We start from the raw sequence: 18742 nt of genomic DNA, 5'->3' as shown, positions 1-18742 counted from the left end.
TCCTTTCCCCATTTCTTGTTTCTCTCAGGTTTGTCAAAGATCAGATGGCTGTAGATGTGTGGTATTATTTCTGAGGACTCTGTTCTGTTCCATTGGTCTATATCTCTGTTTTGGTACCAGTACCATGCTGTTTTGGTTACTGTAGCCTTGTAGTATAGTTTGAAGTCAGGTAGCGTGATGCCTCCAGCTTTGTTCTTTTGACTTAGGATTGTCTTGGAGATGCGGGCTCTTTTTTGATTCCATATGAACTTTAAAGCAGTTTTTTCCAATTCTGTGAAGATGAGATGAGAGAAGAAGGCTTCAGTCCATCAGACTTCTCAGAGCTAAAGGAGGAATTACATACCCAGCGCAAAGAAACTAAAAATCTTGAAAAAAAAGTGGAAGAATTGATAGCTAGAGTAATTAATGCAGAGAAAGTCATAAACGAAATGAAAGAGATGAAAACCATGACACGAGAAATACATGACAAATGCACAAGCTTCAGTAACCGACTCGATCAACTGGAAGAAAGAGTATTCGCGATTGAGGATCAAATGAATGAAATGAAGCGAGAAGATAAACCAAAAGAAAAAAGAAGAAAAAGAAATGAACAAAGCCTGCAAGAAGTATGGGATTATGTAAAAAGACCAAATCTACGTCTGATTGGGGTGCCTGAAAGTGAGGGGGAAAATGGAACCAAGTTGGAAAACACTCTTCAGGATATCATCCAGGAGAACTTCCCCAACCTAGTAGGGCAGGCCAATATTCAAATCCAGGAAATACAGAGAACGCCACAAAGATACTCCTCGAGAAGAGCAACTCCAAGACACATAATTGCCAGATTCACCAAAGTAGAAATGAAGGAAAAAATCTTAAGGGCAGCCAGAGAGAAAGGTCGGGTTACCCACAAAGGGAAGCCCATCAGACTAACAGCAGACCTCTCGGCAGAAACTCTACAAGCCAGAAGAGAGTGGGGGCCAATATTCAACATTCTTAAAGAAAAGAATTTTAAACCCAGAATTTCATATCCAGCCAAACTAAGTTTCATAAGTGAAGGAGAAATAAAATCCTTTACAGATAAGCAAATGCTTAGAGATTTTGTCACCACTAGGCCTGCCTTACAAGACACCCTGAAGGAAGCACTAAACATGGAAAGGAACAACCGGTACCAGCCATTGCAAAAACATGCCAAAATGTAAAGACCATCGAGGCTAGGAAGAAACTGCATCAACTAACGAGCAAAATAACCAGTTAATATCATAATGGCAGGATCAAGTTCACACATAACAATATTAACCTTAAATGTAAATGGACTAAATGCTCCAATTAAAAGACACAGACTGGCAAACTGGATAAAGAGTCAAGACCCATCAGTCTGCTGTATTCAGGAGACCCATCTCACATGCAGAGACATACATAGGCTCAAAATAAAGGGATGGAGGAAGATTTACCAAGCAAATGGAGAACAAAAAAAAGCAGGGGTTGCAATGCTTTTTTTTTCTTTGATTGTTTTGAATATGCTGTTCTATTGCCTTCTGGACATCAGCCATTAATTATATTACTATCTTCCTGTACTTAAGTTTTCTTTTGTTGGTATTAAGATTTATCCCAGATTCATTCTGTCACTCATTCACTTCTCCTGTCTCTCTGACTTTTAACAGTTTGACTGTGTATATAGTGGATCACTTTATGTTTGTCCTACTTGGGCTTTGTTGAGCTCACATAGATTAGTTAGATTTGGGATGTTTTCAGCCATTATCTTTCCATATACTTTTTCAGTCCCTTGATTCTCTCCTCCCATTCTAAAATGCCCATTTCACATATGTTGAAATGATTGATATTATTATTCTCTTCTCTCTGAAGCTCTATTTACTTTTTTCTCTGATTACCTTTATCTGTGCTCTAGTTTCTCTATTAAGATTTCCTGTTGTCTGACTCATTGTCATTGTGTTTTTCTTTGTGTGTTTAAACATAGGCTGCCTCATCCTAGCAACACTACTATTCTAACCATGTGGGATAGGTCATGGTAGCAGCCATAAGCAAGAATAATAAAGACTGTCATAGTTACTACTACCTAAAGTTCAGTAGTCATTAATGACTAAACACTTCCCAATATGTTGTTTGCCTTTAGTTGGTTTCGAGAGCCTACTTTCTGACCATTTTGTGTCATTTTATAGTTGTTGGTAGGGAGGATTGACCAACCTCTTTACTTCCTTTTCCAGATATCTCAGTCTTCTCATAAAGATTTTATTATGTTTTCTTCTAGAAGTTTTATAGTCGTAGTGTTTTTCTTTTAGATGTTTGAACCATTTTGTGTTAAATTTGTGTTTGCTTTAAGTTGAACTTCAAGTATTATTTTTTATAATATGGATGGATATCCAGTTGTCCAGCACCATTTATTGAAAAGTCTACCCGTCGTCCCCAGTCACCTCCTATATCAAAAATCATTTTATGTAGGTCTTTTTGTAGACTCTTATTTTCCATTGATTGCTGTGTCTGCCTTTATGACATCACTACACTGTCTTGTTTACTGTGCTTTATAGAAAGTCTTGATATCAGATAATATGAATGGTTCAGATTTTTTTTGGCATTTCTGTAACAATTCCAGAGTTACTTTGTCAATTTTTACTTTTAAAAAAAGTTGTATTTGGATTTTTATTGGGATTACATCGAATTTATAGATCAATTTGGGGACTATTGATGTCTTATTAACAAATTTTAATTCATGAGCTTAGTGTATCTCCATTTCAGTTGGTTCTTCTATAATATCTTTCAGTGTGTTTTGTTATTTTCTGTGTATAGGTTTTGTACACATTTTATTAAAACTAAAGTTTTTAGATGCTACTGAGTGTGGCATTTAAAAATTTCTGTTATCCATTGTTTTATTGCTAATAGTTATAGTTATCTTGTAACCTTCAAACTTGCTAAATTCACCTATTAAATCTAGTAGCTTTTATGTAGCCTTTAAGATTTTCTACCCACTCAATCATATTATCTACGAATACAAATAATTCTCATTTCTTCTTAATTTATATGCCAGTTTCTTTTTCTCACCTTATTGTACTGCTAGGACCTCTGGGAGATAGATGAATAGAAATGTGAGAATGAATTTCCTTGCCTTGTTCCTGATCTTAAGGAAAAAAACAGTGATTCATTCACCATATAATATGAAGTTAACGTTAGCTTGTTCATGGACACTCTTTCATCAGGTTAAACATGTTACTTTTTGTTTCTGTTTTTCTTTTTTTTTTTTTTTTTTTTTTGAGACGGAGTCTCGCTCTGTAGCCCAGGCTGGAGTGCAGTGGCCGGATCTCAGCTCACTGCAAGCTCCGCCTCCCGGGTTCGTGCCATTCTCCAGCCTCAGCCTCCCGAGTAGCTGGGACTACAGGTGCTGCCACCTCGCCCGGCTATTTTTTGTATTTCTTAGTAGAGACGGGGTTTCACCGTGTTAGCCAGGATGGTCTCGATCTCCTGACCTCGTGATCCGCCCATCTCGGCCTCCCAAAGTGCTGGGATTACAGGCTTGAGCCACCGCGCCCGGCCTGTTTCTGTTTTTCTAAGAGGTTTTTTTTTTTTTTTTTTTTTCCCCCAATCATAGTTACATGTGGCTTCTTTCATTGGACCGAGTCTGGCTCTGTCACCAGGCTGGAGTGCAGTGGCGCTATCTCAGCTCACTGCAACCTCCGTCTCCCAGGTTCAAGCGATTCTCCTTCCTCAGCCTCCCAAGTAGCTGGGACTACAGGCGTGTGCCACCACGTCCAGCTAATTTTTGTATTTTTACTAGAGACAGGGTTTCACCATGTTGGCCAGGATGGTCTTGATCTCTTGACCTCATGGTCCCCCCCACCCTTGGCCTCCCAAAGTGCTTTGAGATGGAATTACAGGCGTGAGCAACCATGCCCAGCCACATGCAGATTTTTATCAAACAATTTTTCTGTACTTACTAATAGTTTCTGTTTCTATATTATCACATTTCCTATTCTTTTCCACTGAACTATCTAATCTGCTATAAATCCCATCCAACAAATTTTCTCTTCTAGATCTTATATTTTTTCAGTTCTAGAAATTCAACTTTTTGTTTTTTTGAGGCAGAGTTTCACTTTTGTTGACCAGGCTGGAGTGCAGTGGCACAATCTCAGCTCACTGTAACCTCCGCCTCTTGAGTTCAAGTGATTCTCCTGCCTCAGCCTCCCAAGTAGCAGGGATGACAGGCACTCGCCACTATGGCCGGCTAATTTTTGTATTTTTAGTAGAGACGGGGTTTCAGCATGTTGGCCAGGCTGGTCTTGGACTCGTGACCTCAGGTGATCCGCCCACCTCGGCCTCCTAAAGTGCTGGGATTACAGGTGTGAGCCTTCGCTCCTGGCCTGAAATTCCACTTTTTTTTTGAAGTTCTTTTTTATATCCTCCATTTTATATCTGTCTTAGATACCTGTCCTAAATTCCTTGACTGCTAATTGTAGTATCTCTATCATTTGTTTCTCTGTCATTTTCTCTATCATCTTATCATTTTGTTTCTGTCTTAAATACCTGTCTTAAATTCCTTGATTGCTAATTGTATTATCTCTATCATTTTTGTGGTCCCTTTTTTTTCTTTTTCTTTTTCTTTTTTTTTTTTTTTGAGATGGAGTTTCACTCTTGTTGCCCAGGCTGCAATGCATTTCATTACCTCAGCTCACTGCAACCTCTGCCACCTGGGTTCAAGCGATTCTCCTGCCTCAGCCTCCGGAGTAGCCTCCAGAGTAGCTGGGATCACAGGTACCTACCACCACACCTGGCTAATTTTTTGTAGTTTTAGTAGAGATGGGGTTTCACCATGTTGGCCAGGCTGGTCTCGAACTCCTGACCTCAGGTGATCCACCCGCCTTGGCTTTCCAAACTGTTGGGATTACAGGTGTGAGCCACTGTGTCCTGCCTGTGGTCCATTTTATTTACTGATTTTCATTGCAATTATAGGTCATAATTTTCTGCTTCTTTGCATATCTAATAATTTTTAATTTAGTGGTGAACACTGATTTTTATGGTTTTTGAGCATTTGAGTTTTCTTGTCTTCCTTTAAAGTGTATTGAAGTTTGCCCTTCTTTTCCTTTAAAGTGTATTGAAGTTTGTTTCAGCAGAACTGGAACATGTGTCAGCCACCTGTAGATCCCTGGTAGCTCTTTGCCCAGTCTTTTGGAGTTTTTATCTACATATATACAGTTTAGTTTTCAGCTATATATTCCAAATTCCAAATGTACATAGAGATTTGTGTAAATTTTGAAGCTGTTTCTTTATCTTTCTTCCATATGGTTCTTTGCCACCTCGAACACTAACCTCCTTCTCTTTAGCTCTGCAGTGCTGCCTCGCTTTGCTTAAGTTGCTCCTTTCTGCACCACAGTCAAGTCGTCTTCAGATAGAATCGTCTCATTTGGTTTTTTCTCTCTCAGGTGTAACAGTCTATGCTTTTTGTTGTCCACTTTCTGAAAACACTTGTTTCCTATATTTTGTTCACGTTTTGCGATGGTGGCGCTGGGAGAGTTGCTGCAGTATCAGGTACTCCACTGTGGCCACATGCAGCAGTCTATTAACAGCTATTTTAAGGATTCAATAAAATATGTAGGCCCATTTACACCCTCTGTTTCTTTAGTGATTTATTTTCCACTATTCTCCACTAAACCTGTTTCAGACTTCTTTAGCTCAGGCTACTAAACTCACCTTTTCTTTTCTTGCTGCCAGTAAATGATCTTGCCTTCTACTTCTCTGAGAAAATAGGAAGTCGCCTTGTGGTACTCCACCAAATTAATACTATTTCTTGTCCCTAACTTAATACTTGCTCAATTCTATACCAGTTCTTGTCTTCCTTCCCTTATCTCTCAACAGAAGAGTTGTCCTTCTGCCTGTCTGAATGCTGATCTCTCTCTGCCTACCCCCTAGGTCCCATCCATTCCTATCTCAGAATTCATGTCATGATTCATTCTCTTTCTCGTACTTCTTTATTTTTTTATTTTCCACTAGTCTATTCTCATGAATAAATGCTTAATTTTACCCCATCTTTAAAATAGAAATCCTTCCTGAAACCCACAACCTTTCTCTAGCTACCACTGTATCTTCTTCCTTTTGAAAGAAGAAAGTCAAAGTTTAGTCAAAGTGTTGATTGAACTTGGTCTCATGCCTCACCTTCCATGCAGTTTTGAACCCCAGTAACAAAAATCTTCTAATACCACTCCTCTGAAACTTTTATAAAGGATACCGTGACCCCTTTCTGCTGAATATCATAGGTAATATCAGTCCCAAATGATAGCCCTTTTTCAGTTCATTCTGTTGACCATTTCCATACACACACTACCCCCTCGTCCTCCCAGTTTGGTACATTCCCGTTTTTAAAATTCCTTAAGATGCCTTACTATCCTGGTTTTCCTGTTACATTTTAGGCCATTCCTTCTCACACCCTTCAAGGGCGTCTGTTGCTTTGTATTTTGTCTGTATTTGTCCAAAATAATCTCATCTACTTTGATGGTTTCAATTAATCTCATCATGCCGATGACTCCTAATTATATGTCCCCATCCTAAGCTCTAGGCCCATATAATCCAACTCTATATCAGCTGATCAGTTTTACCTGAATGTCACATAGGTACTTCAAACTCAACTTTTCCAGAGCCAAACTCATATCATACCCCCAATTCTACTATCTGTATTAGTCTCCTATTGCTGCTATAACAAATTAACATATGTTTAGAGGCTGCATAAAATAACACAAAATGATTATTTTAGAGTTCTATGGGCCAGCAGTCTGACATGGGTCTCACGGGGATAAAACTAAGTTGTTATCAGTGCCATGGGTTTTTTGTTTTGTTTTATTTTTTTCTGGAGACCCTAGGGAAGAATATGTTTCCTTGCCTTTTTTAGCTTCTAGTAGCTGCATCTTCAAAGCCATTAATGACTGCTTGAGCCTTTTTACATTGCATCACTCTGACAGGGCTCTTTTTTGTAGTCAAATCTCTTTCAGCCTCGCTTTTATCAGGATACCTGAGTATACCATTGATCCTACTCAGAGAAGCCAAGATAATCTCCCCATCTTAAGGTCCTTAATTTGGTCCTATGCCATGCAAATTTCCAGGGGTTCAAAGATAGGACATGAACATTTCTGGGGTCATTATTCTATCTATCATACTGTCTTAGTGAATGGTACTCATTCATCTAACCTAAAAATCTAGAAGTCAGTCTTGACTCTTCCTCAGCCTGCTTTACAACTAGTCAGTCACCAGTTCCTATCAGTTCTGACTCCTTGGTTGCTCTGTTTTTGTGTATTCCTACTGCTACTGAATTAATTCAGATCATAATTATTTGAGATACTGCAACTCTTTTTCTGCTTCTAGTCTGTCCACATTCGTTCTCCACACTATCATCATAGTCATCTTTATAAAAGTTCTGTTTATTTCACACCTTTGCTTAAAACCTTTCATTGGCTCCCCATTGCTCTGCCTTACGGCATAGAAGATTCTTCATACTCAGACATCACCTTTTTTGTCTAACCTCATCTTTCTCCACTCTCCTCACAGCCTATCAGCAAGCTGTGGAGTAGAAGAGAATATTTACTCCCTCAATCTGTAAGAGCATTATCCATGGAACTTTCTTTGGTGGTAGAAATGTTTTATATTATATATGCAGTATTCAATATGGTAATCAGTAGCCATGTGTGGCTATTGAATACTTGAAATGTGGTTAGTGTGACTGAGGAATTGAACTTTTGTTTAATTTTAATGAATTTGGAGTTAAATAGCCACATGTGGCTAGTGTTAATGATTTGGAAACACAGATCTCGAACAGTGGTTCTCAACCAGAGGCAATATTTGCCCTCTATGCCCCTAGGGGACATTTGACAATATATGGAGACATTTTGGGTTTTCACACTTGGTGAGTTCTACCGGTATCAGATGGGTAGAGGCCAAGGATGCTGTTTCAGCATCCACCAAAACAGGATGTCGCCTACCCCATAACAGACTTATCAGCCCAAAATGTCAGAGTGCTGAGGGTTGAGAAACTCTAATCTAGACTGTTCCTTCTTTTTTTGTAATACATACTTATATTTTATGATTCGTCTTAGATATCAACCCCTCTGGAAAGCCTTCTATGATGTCTCAGGTCTGAATTTTATATTTTCTGTTCCATGATATCCTGTGCTTACCCTTATTTGTGTGATATAGTAACCTTTATGGTAGTTATAATTGGCATTTTTATTTGGTCTTGGCTTCTTGAGTGTAGGAACATATGCATTGGAATATACCCAGAGGCACATGAATGTGATCAATATTTGTTGAATGTACGAATGAGTATAAACTAATGAATCAATCGTTAAACATATTGCAGTTTAAAATAGGAGTGTTGCCACCTTAAAATTATACCTTTTAGAGAAAATACACTTATAAAATATTTGGGAATAGTTTTAGGAGTCACTCCTGGTTTGCCAGTAAATAAAGATAACTCGTTCCTTTAGAAGGGAAGAACTTTTTTTTTTCTGTTTCTGTCATTCTTCCCTTTGCTCCTGCTCTACTCAGTTTAGTATGCCCCTTCCTTCCATACTCACCTGTTAAGAGATGACCAATCCGATCCACCCCCACTCTCATCCCCAGAGTGCTTGTGGGGAACTAAAACTTTATTGCATAAATGCAGGAAGGATTTAAGCAAGTGAAGTGGGACAAATAGACTAGAAACTGAAAAAGAAAAGGAAAAAAAACCCACAACTGACTAGCAGTATAGCAGAGTGGCTCAGAGCTGAGCCTATAGAATGAAACAGAACTGAGTTTGAATTCTTGTCCTGCCATTCTTTTCTGAATTCCCATAATTCTAACCTAACTTAGATGGGTATAAAGAAGGATAATAGTACCTGTTCCACTGAGTTGTCATATATATTAAATGAGATAATTAGTATAAATATAGTGCATAGCACATAAGCACACACAGCAGCTTCAGTTGAAGGTGTTATATGTGTAAATTCATAATGTGGATCAAATTGACTTAATTTCCATAAATATATGTTTCTAAGTCTAAACATTAGTCAAGGATTACATTTTATGTTCATCATCACAGAACTTACTGTTTAAAAATAAATGCTCACCATATGGAATTACTGAGGGCAGAGTATTGAAGTTCTTAAACATAGCGAGTGGAAGATGGAGAAAGTTTGGAATCACCTGGCTAAAGCCATCCAAGAAACTGGAAGGTGCTTATTGTAGAACACTTCATGCTCCCTCCCTCTTCAGGCCTTTGTAGGTACTACTAACTTAACCAGCAGTGCTCTTCTTGAGTTTCTTCACTTACCTAAGTTCTACTCCTTTTGTTGCACTAACTCAGAAGTTACCTTTTTCAGAAATCTTTATCTACTAGGGCTATGTGTTTATCTGCAGATAATAGAAAATCCTAACTGTAGAATGAAACAACTGGTGGCTTAAAGTAGTAAGAATTTGTGTCACCAAATAAGAAGTCCAAAGTTAGGCATTCAAGAGTATTGCAATAACTGCAATGCAACCAGAGTCCTAGTCTCTTTTTTATTTGCTATGTTATCTTTTGTTCTGTCACATCACTGATGGCCTACTCTACCACTATGCCTTTAGTCCAAAGACTAAGGCAGGAAAAAGTGAGGAAGGGCAAACGGGCTTTCTTCTAGGGAAGCCGTCTTTTTTATTCAGGACACCTCCTTATATTCAGGAAAACCACTTTTGGAACTTCAACCTCTAGAGTAATGTCACATGGCTACCCCTACCTGCAAGGGGAACTAGGACGTATTTTGTTTTCTAATCTAAACCAGAGGAAGAAAAAGAATGTGGTGGTTAGCAACATATGTAGCATGAGACAACCTATTAGTCATGCTGTCCAGTGTTAAGGGCCCCAGCTTTCTTGTACTCTGTGTATATCCCTTTCAAAGCTATTACCATGTAGTATGCTATTGCCAGCTTCATTTGTTTTCTCCTCCAAAAATAAGTTTTGGAAGTAAGGACTGGGTCTTAGGTCTCTATATCCCTAGTACTTTAACACTGTCTTTTCATGGAAGACACTCAGTAAATATTTACTGGATGGTTATTTACAAACAGTGATTATCAAAAAGTAAGTAAATATGCACATAATATCCCCTAAATAAAGTTTCTTTTTTATTGTTATTGTTAGTATTTATTAATTACCATGTGGCAGACAAAGGCTTCACATGTTTTATCATTCAGTCGTCATAATTTGCCTGTGAGGTTAATGTGTCATCATCGTCATTTTACAGATGAAGAAACAGACTCAGACAAGTTTAAGTAATTTATCTAAGGATTTAAAACTTACTTATTGGTAGAGTTAGACATTTAATTCAGATAATCTGACTTCAGATCCCAGACTTTTAAAAACTATGCTATATCATTCTTTACAGATTTTCTCAAGAATGAGTTTATAATCAAGAAAATGTTCCTTAATTTTCCAAATAGAAAGTAATCTGAAATGAAAAATTAAAAACTGGCCTCGTCTTACTGAATTTTAGTAACCAATAATTGTAAATGCAATCTGTTTTTATAAGCAGGTTGTCTGAATGCCATTTTAAAAACTTACAATGTGCTCATTAAAGTAAAATAGCTAAAATAATGTTAGATATTTAAGTTGATTCCAATTGTGAAGACAATATGAAATCTACTAGAAGTGAAAAATATGAAGTATCTTTTCTAGTTTTAAAGCTATGAAAAATTGTCTGTTTATCAGTAAAGACAAATGAAAATATTTGTAGTAGCATAAATATGAATAGAAATTTTAATGTTTTTGCAGTGAAAATGTAATTTTTAACAATAACCAGCATATCTTAAACTAAATTTCTTACCTGAGTTGTAACACTTTTAGATGTATAATGTCATAATACACTTGTAAAACTGATCTAGTTACATTTTTCTTTTTTTTTCTTTTTTTTTTTTTTTTTTTTGAGACGGAGTCTCGCTCTGTCTCCCGGGCTGGAGTGCAGTGGCCGGATCTCAGCTCACTGCAAGCTCCGCCTCCCGGGTTCAGGCCATTCTCCGGCTTCAGCCTCCGGAGTAGCTGGGACTACAGGCGCCCACCACCTCGCCCGGCTAGTTTTTTGTATTTCTTAGTAGAGACGGGGTTTCACCATGTTAGCCAGGATGATCTCGATCTCCTGACCTCGTGATCCACCCGTCTCGGCCTCCCAAAGTGCTGGGATTACAGGCTTGAGCCACCGCGCCCGGCCTACATTTTTCATAGTTTAATAGTCAAGGTAACATTTTACCCTTGATATATCCGACACCCGAGCATTACTAGCTAAATCCAGCTGAGTGTAAAAGTTTCTCTGTCTATATTACTGAGTCCCCTTATTTTACTTCAATTATGTTAGACTACCTGAGAGGTATAGTAGGGACTAAAATGTAAGAGAAATAACCTTTTTTTTCCTTGAGACATCATCTCACTCTGTCACCCAGGCTGGCATGCAGTGCCATGATCATAGCTCACTGCAGCCTCAAATTCCTGGGCTCAATTCGAGTGATCCTTCTGCCTCAGCCTCCTGAGAAACTGGGACTATAGGTGCACGCCACCAAACCTGGCAAAAAAAGAATTTGTTTTTTGTATGGATGAGGTTTCATTATATTGCCAAGGCTGGTCTTGAATCAACTCCTAGCCTCAAGTGATCCTCCTGCCTCAGCTTCCCATGAGAAATAATTCTTAATATTTGGTGTACAAAAGGCGTAGTCTGCTGAGAATCAACCAAAGGAGGATGGGAAATAGTAGTCCAGTATTTCCCAAAATAATGCTCCTTGGAGTAGCAATTTCATAAACTAGGAATATGTTATGCAAAAGGTTCCATAACCAGGCATGGTAGCTGTTGCTCCAGCTACTCAGGCTGGGAGGATTGCTTGAGGTCAGGAGTTCCAGACTGCAGGAGCTACAATTGTGTCGCCACAGTACAGTCTGGGTGACAGAGCAAGACCCCATCTCTTTAAACCAAAAAAAAGGTTCCATAGTCAAGTATGTTTATGAACTCAATTAAAAGATGTCTTAAATGCTGTATCAGCTGCTACATGTCATCAACCTTATGTGTGCAGTATGTTCCAAAAATTTTTCCCTCTGAATTCCTCTTCACCCTTTTCCTCATACAACTTCTCATGAAACTGGTGTTAGGAAACACAATATTTATGAAATAGTAAGGTCTATAGGGCAAGTTTCTAGAGTAGAAAGAGAAATTACTTTTTACATATTATTCATAAATAACAGGATGTTGAGAACTTCCTGTTTATATTACTGCCTTCAGGTGTGTATACCAACAGGAAGCAATCTCCCAACTAATTCTAATGTTTGGGTCCCCTAAATTGACTAGTTTTGCTTTGGAGTTATTAGAAAAAATAAAGGTTAAGAGGGCTCTATATTTTGGTTCCCTTTAGCAAGGCTAATGTAAAATTAAATAACATTTAGCTTGCCAGGAACTCAGCTGAAAACAAGAGAAAAATATTTCTATCTATGGATTCAGTAATTCAACAGCAATCCTAGTAAGATTTTAGAAGTAAGAGTGGACAACCTGGGCTGGTTGCCGTGGCTCATGCCTATAATCCCAACACTTTCCGAGGCAGGAGGATTACTTGCGCCCAGGAATTTGAGACTAGCTTGAGCAATATAGGGAGATCCCATCTCTACAAAAAATAAAAAATCAGCTGGGCATGATGGCATCAACATGTATTCTCAGGTACTTGGGAGGCTGAGGGATTATCTCTTGAGCCCAGGAGGTCAAAGGCTGCATTGAGCCATGAACGTGCCACTGCACTCCAGCCTGGGTTACAGAGCAAGACCCTGTCTCAAAAAAAAAAAAAAAAAAAAAAAAAAAAAACCGGTAGACAACCTTTGCTTACTTTTTCCCTATCACCTGGCTGCAGAGATCAAAGGCTTAAAACCAGGAATAAAACAGGTTGAGTATTTCAAGTTCATTTAAGTCTGTATTATATACCTTCCAGGAAGAGTATACCGTCTTATTTTCTAGGGCTGTCTAACGGGCCAGTGTTCTAAGAAAGCATTTTTATGTCTTGCCAGCTATTTCTAGGTTTAAAAAATGCAGTTAGCCTATATTTTTGGTGACTTAACATACCCTAATAAAGCATCTGCTTTACTGAGCGTGCTATGCTCAGCACCTAGAAGGCCAAGTAAACTCACCTGGTCAGAAGTGGAACATGTCTAATGAGTTCCTTGTCGTCGGTAAGTATATGGCTTTCTGAGTTAAGTCAGCTCTACTAGGGTAGGGTTTATTCATGAGAACTGACAAAAGGAGGATTTTCTAGGACTATCCTTAGGAGAGAAAATTTGAAAAATGATGTGGGGTTACCAGAATACCTGTTGCTTCTGGAGGGTTAAGGGTATTGTCACTTTCTGAAACTAGGTAACAGATGCCATCATTCAGATAGTTGTGTAGTGAGTCAGGTTCCTTCCAGGGGAGAAGTCTTAGTGATGTCCTTTTGCAAGGGAATATAGTAAAAAACTTGTAGTTGGTATATTTTAAGTTTTAAACACTGATTATATAATCCTTTAAAACAGGGGTCCCCCAGGTACTGGTTCGTGGCCTGTTAGGAACCAGGCCACACAGCAGTAAGTGAGCAGCGGGCGAGCAAGCATTACTGCCTGAGCTCCGTCTCCTGTCAGATTAGCAGCGGCATTAGATTCTCATAGGAGCACAAACCCTATTGTGACCTAAGCATGCGAGGGATCTAGGTTATACGTGCCTTATGATAATCTAACTAATGCCTAATGGTCTAAGATGGAACAGTTTCATCCCAAAACCATCCCCGTAATCCCCACCCCATCCATGGAAAAATTGTCTTCCCTGAAACTGGTCCCCGGTACCAAAAAGGTTGGGGACCATTGCTTTAAAAGACTTTTCCTCTCTACCTTCCAACTCTACTGGCACAGTGTTTATACTCCTGAGGCAAATGATCAAAATCAACAGCCTAAGCTGTGTTCTCTAAAAACTGTCCTACTTTAGTGAGCAGCAAAGCCTATTATGAGATAAACCTTAAGAACCAACTTTCTGGGCACACTTGAGTTGTCCATTACAAAAATCTAAAACCTAAAAAAGAAAAAAAAATCACGGCAGAGGTACTAACTACTTTTAGCATAGTTAAAATCAGGCAAAGGAAGGCAGTGCAAGCAGTCTGTTGGTAGGAAGTCTGTTCATGTATCATGGTTATCTTTGTGGAATTTCAGTAGTACCTGAGTTCTCACCAGGATCCTATTATTTCCCTGGGTATAACCTTCCTAGTCTCATCTACATCTTGGCTTAATGGAATCTTACTGGTATGGCTTGCTTCATATCTAAGTACTGTGTGTTTCACAGATCTTGGATTTTAAAACATGTGATTGCTCAGATACAGCCTGGATGGTAATAACCAATAGGTGTGGTCCAGCAAATCAAGCATCTGGTGCTTACAGCCCTGGAAGGAATCAGCTACTGACCATGTAGATGGACCAGAAGGGCTAAACTTGAGACCCACAGCTGGATCTGTTCCACAAAATTGTTTTGTTTGGCCCACACTGATGTTTTAAAAATTTTGGATTGGTTGCCGTATTTTAGAATGAGGAAAGTTCACAGAAAAACTTAGGTGTTTGTTTTCTGTTTTCTCTTGAAAACAGGACACTGAGCCCTTGTTTCCACATGACAGCAGTTGAACCTAAGTAGTGGTTATTCTTTTTAAACATGACATACACTCTTTAGTCCTCTCAGTCCCCACCATGCTTTCACCTCCTCAGATTTTTCTTACCTATGTTCTACTGTACTCATGTGTATTACCTGCTAGCGTTTGAGTTTGTGGCTTTTGTGTTAGATTATTTGGGGGCAAGGTTATTATAAGAGCTATTCTTTGCAGGGTTGGGGACCCATAGTAGTACATATGAGGATAGATAATGGGAAGAAAGCCTCTGTTTTTGTTTCTTAGTAATACGGAGTCTTTACTGTCAGTTCCTGCTTTAGTTGGCCATTACAACATCCAGCCAATAGAAAGCAAAAATAGTATATAACAAAGAATAATGATAACTATTTTGAGTCTCTGCTATAGATCAGCCACTGTGTAAAACATGTTGCCTTCTCACTTTCCTGTGACACTATCCTTGATGACTGTATTGCAGATTGTGGTTTAACATACCCTCCCAACACTTTTTCTTCATAGCATTTATCATCATCATGTACCATATGTTTTACTTTTAAATGTTATTGTCTGTCTTCCTGTTACTAAAATATAAGATAGTGCCTAGAGCATAGTAGGCACTTGATGCTAGATGAATATATAAATGAATAATCTTGTTTAATTTTTAAACTTTCCAAGTCTGTCCCATGGTTTAGTGTTTTAAATCAGAAGCCAGTTTTCTTCATGTACTTGCCGCTAAAGTGTTCCTGAGAAACAGACCTACTATTAGAATGGGGCCTTCTAAGAGAGAGGACACACTCCCAGCAATAAATTTGAGTAGTTCACTCCAGCAGTAATTCTTAACAATTACTTTCCTGCCCTCCAGAGATATATGCTGCATCTGTGAGGGGTTATGGGTGTGGAGTACGCCATTCCAAAAAATTATCTTCTTCCCATTACAGGAGAAAGCATGCTTTCTCACCTCAAATCCTTGCTTTAATGAATGCTAAATGGTGACCAAGGTCAACTCACCGACCCAGACTTGATCGAAACTAAAAATTTTGTTTGCAAAATCTAATTAAAATATATCAAATAAATAAATAACAAAAATTAACCTATTATGGCTCGAAAAAAGCTCATGGGTAGAAGATCAGATTTATTTTGTTATACAGCACTGGAGTTACTGTTGGTAAGATTTATCTCAGAATCTTATTTTTTCTTTCTATTCACTTAGTGGAGAAGAAATAGGTAGTTTTCAAAATGAAGAGCATGTCTGTGCAGAATTTACTTGAGTGGGAAAAGGTGGCAGTTGGGCCAGATTTAAATAGCTTGTTTGGTTTTGTTTAGTATCACAAAAAGAAATGGTTTATGTAAGGCCATGCCATGTAAAGGATTTTGAACCTTTTACTCTTTCCTTTTTTTACATTAAACACTTGAGTTATTTTACCCTCCTTTAGTATGTGAGAAAAACATAGTTAATGTTTTTGTTTTTCTCTCCAGTGGAGTCCAGTGGACTAAATTGCCACTGAGGCACAAAAAAATGAGTTCTGGTAACTTTTGTGTTTCATAATTATGAACAGTGCTGTAACCATTGTCAGCTAGCTTTCAAATTTATTACATTGTCTCAAGAATAGGAAAAAATATGATGATAATTTCTCATCATTACCTGAAAGAAACGCAATTTTCCTTAATATGTTAGTATTCAAAGAATGACATAATACACAAAAGTTGCTATGATGGAAACAAATGAATTCTTATAGTATTCTAATTTTTCTATCTTTGCATTTTAAGTCATTTCAAACTTGCAGAAAAGTAAACTCTAGGGGAGAAAAGAAGGAAAGGTTACTAGGAACAGAGAACACAGGCACTAAAGAATTGACTTTTCCTGTCAATGGCCTACCTCTTTGTTAAGGCTGTAGCTTTGTAATCTTGAAGAATCCAGTAGAAGTTCAGTTTTTTGAAAGCATCGTGGCAGCTGGACTGTCAAGTACCATCATTTTTTTGCATGCTGAAAAAAGTTAAAAACACAGTGACTAGAAAGATCTAAACCTTATCCTTCTTGCTGATACCTCCACCCATCCCCACCTGCTAGTAGAACCGTGGGATCTTTTCAAATAGCACACAGAAACATTGGTAATAACCTTGCCTTCTCCTGAGTGATTCAGAGTGAATTTAGGGGAATGTTACATGATGATCCTGTGATGGTCAGTTTTTGTAAAATTTAACAATGGGAAGAAGTGTTCTTAAAGTGGCTCTCATTTAAATTCTATTTCAAGGGGACTCAAATCTTTTGGCTTTGGTACCCTTTGGCTGTTTGAACCCTGGTTCCTACTATGAGTGTTTTAGCAGTATGCCCTTGTCTAAGCATTTCATTTGTTTCTTACTTTGGCACTTATGTAGCCAAAGATACTATGATACTATGGTACTTTCTACCGTGTCATTCATTATCTCAGTTTCAGAGATTCAGCTTCCTTTTTTACTATTAAGTTCTAAAAAATTCCTTGTGGTTGTGTTTCTTTCCTGGATTTATCTTTTGATTTATCATCAATTTATGAGCTCAGTTTCTTAAAAGTATTAAACAGGCAAATATAAATAGCTAAGAAAACCAAAATATATTTTAAAGCACATTCATAAAAATTACCAGTTTAGATACAATGAATGTCCCTACTTTTTTCTGTTATAATGTAATGTAATCAGTTCTTAATTTTATGTGCAGAAACTTCTCAATATTAAGCACAGAATCTACTTAGTAATATCTTACATGTCTATCTTGGAGTAAGAATTTGTCAGTGCCAATGTTGCAGCCCCTTGGGGCTTCTTAATATTGGAATTTCTCCAGGCTTGATTACAGTTGAGGGAAGTTGAAAGGAAATTTTTTTATTGTTTAGCTTGTTTTTAGACGGCAGTAAATTCTCTAGGTCATCCAACAGGATTAGGGAGACAAGCATTGTGAGAAACAAGTTTTGGGTTTTGCTGACATTTGCTTGTCAGCATTGCATCACTTTTCCTTAACTGTTCTCTAAGTACCGATGTCTTTCAAATTGACTCAGATCGTATTCCTTATCTTTGAGCAGAATATTTTGAACAGAAAATTAAGCCATTTTCATTTATATACCCAATTCAGTAGGTTTATAAATAAAAGGACAAATCCTCACAATAATACAAGTACAGTAAAAATTACTCTCCCCATTTGATTTATATTTTCTAGAACTGAGAATAGAAAAACAATTTCCTCTTACACTGTTTATAGTAGGTAGCCCTTGAAAGAAAATCACTTATCCCTACCACCCCCAGTGGTCCTCATAACAAGTTAGGAACCTGAAAATTGCTGAAAACTGAGAATTCTAAGCAACAAGCATGGCAAATAGAGTCCTCATACCTGATCTTTTTCTCTATCTTCCTTACTCAATCCTGTGGAAGAACTGCTGAGGCCTGAGAAAATATAATATCTGGTATGTTGATTGTTTCCACAAATTTAAAGAGGCTACAGGATAAGCTTTATACTTTCTCCCTTTTGATCCTTCTGTCAGTGATGCTGGTGAAGAAGAGTCCTTTTAGAAACTGTTCCTGAATCAGTGTCGCCTGAGGGGGGAAAAATTAGAATTTTTTTTTTTTGGAATTTTGTTTTCGAAGCTTAAAAAAATCAAGGGCAGACAAATTCAAGCATAATTATTAGTGTATTTATGTTCCCTTCATATATGGTAACTCAACTAAAGAAAGAGTTAAACTTGATTATTTAGGTTTCTGGAATTTAAGCTGACTATTCCAAATACAAAGTTAAATTAAAACATAAAAAAAAAAAACCAAAAAAACTTTTTACTGTTACCAGTCTGAAAAGAAAAGTTTCATGGACTGATTATGGACATGATACCCTGATTGGTCATCTTCCACCAGAACTCAGTTATTGTCAAACTGGCCAGTATTTTGGAAGGTGTTTATAAGTCTCAACAAGCATTTCTGCTAATTCTGGAAATAATGATCCTCAGATACAATTTCACCATCAAAGATTTGCATGAAAGCTCCTCAGTGAAGTACTAATTGTTATGCTCTTTATAAGCATCACCCCTTCCCCAGTTTTTTAACCTTGCTTAAAAAAACAAGACCGAACAGAGTAACACGAGAGGGAACATTGTCGTTACAGGAAACAAATCAG

At 37.8% G+C, this 18742-nt stretch overlaps 1 protein-coding gene across 2 annotated transcripts in view; it reads left to right on the top strand.

Moving 5' to 3' along the window:
• RFX7 (regulatory factor X7) overlaps window positions 1-18742 on the top strand; it is a 159199-nt gene that overhangs the window by 70471 nt on the left and 69986 nt on the right. The window lies entirely within an intron of this gene.

The sequence above is a fragment of the Macaca thibetana genome, chromosome 7 (assembly GCF_024542745.1).
Source record: "Macaca thibetana thibetana isolate TM-01 chromosome 7, ASM2454274v1, whole genome shotgun sequence".
NCBI classification, from domain to species: domain Eukaryota; kingdom Metazoa; phylum Chordata; class Mammalia; order Primates; family Cercopithecidae; genus Macaca; species Macaca thibetana.
Note: the sequence above shows the minus strand (reverse complement) of the source record. Positions and strands in the feature narration are given on the sequence as shown.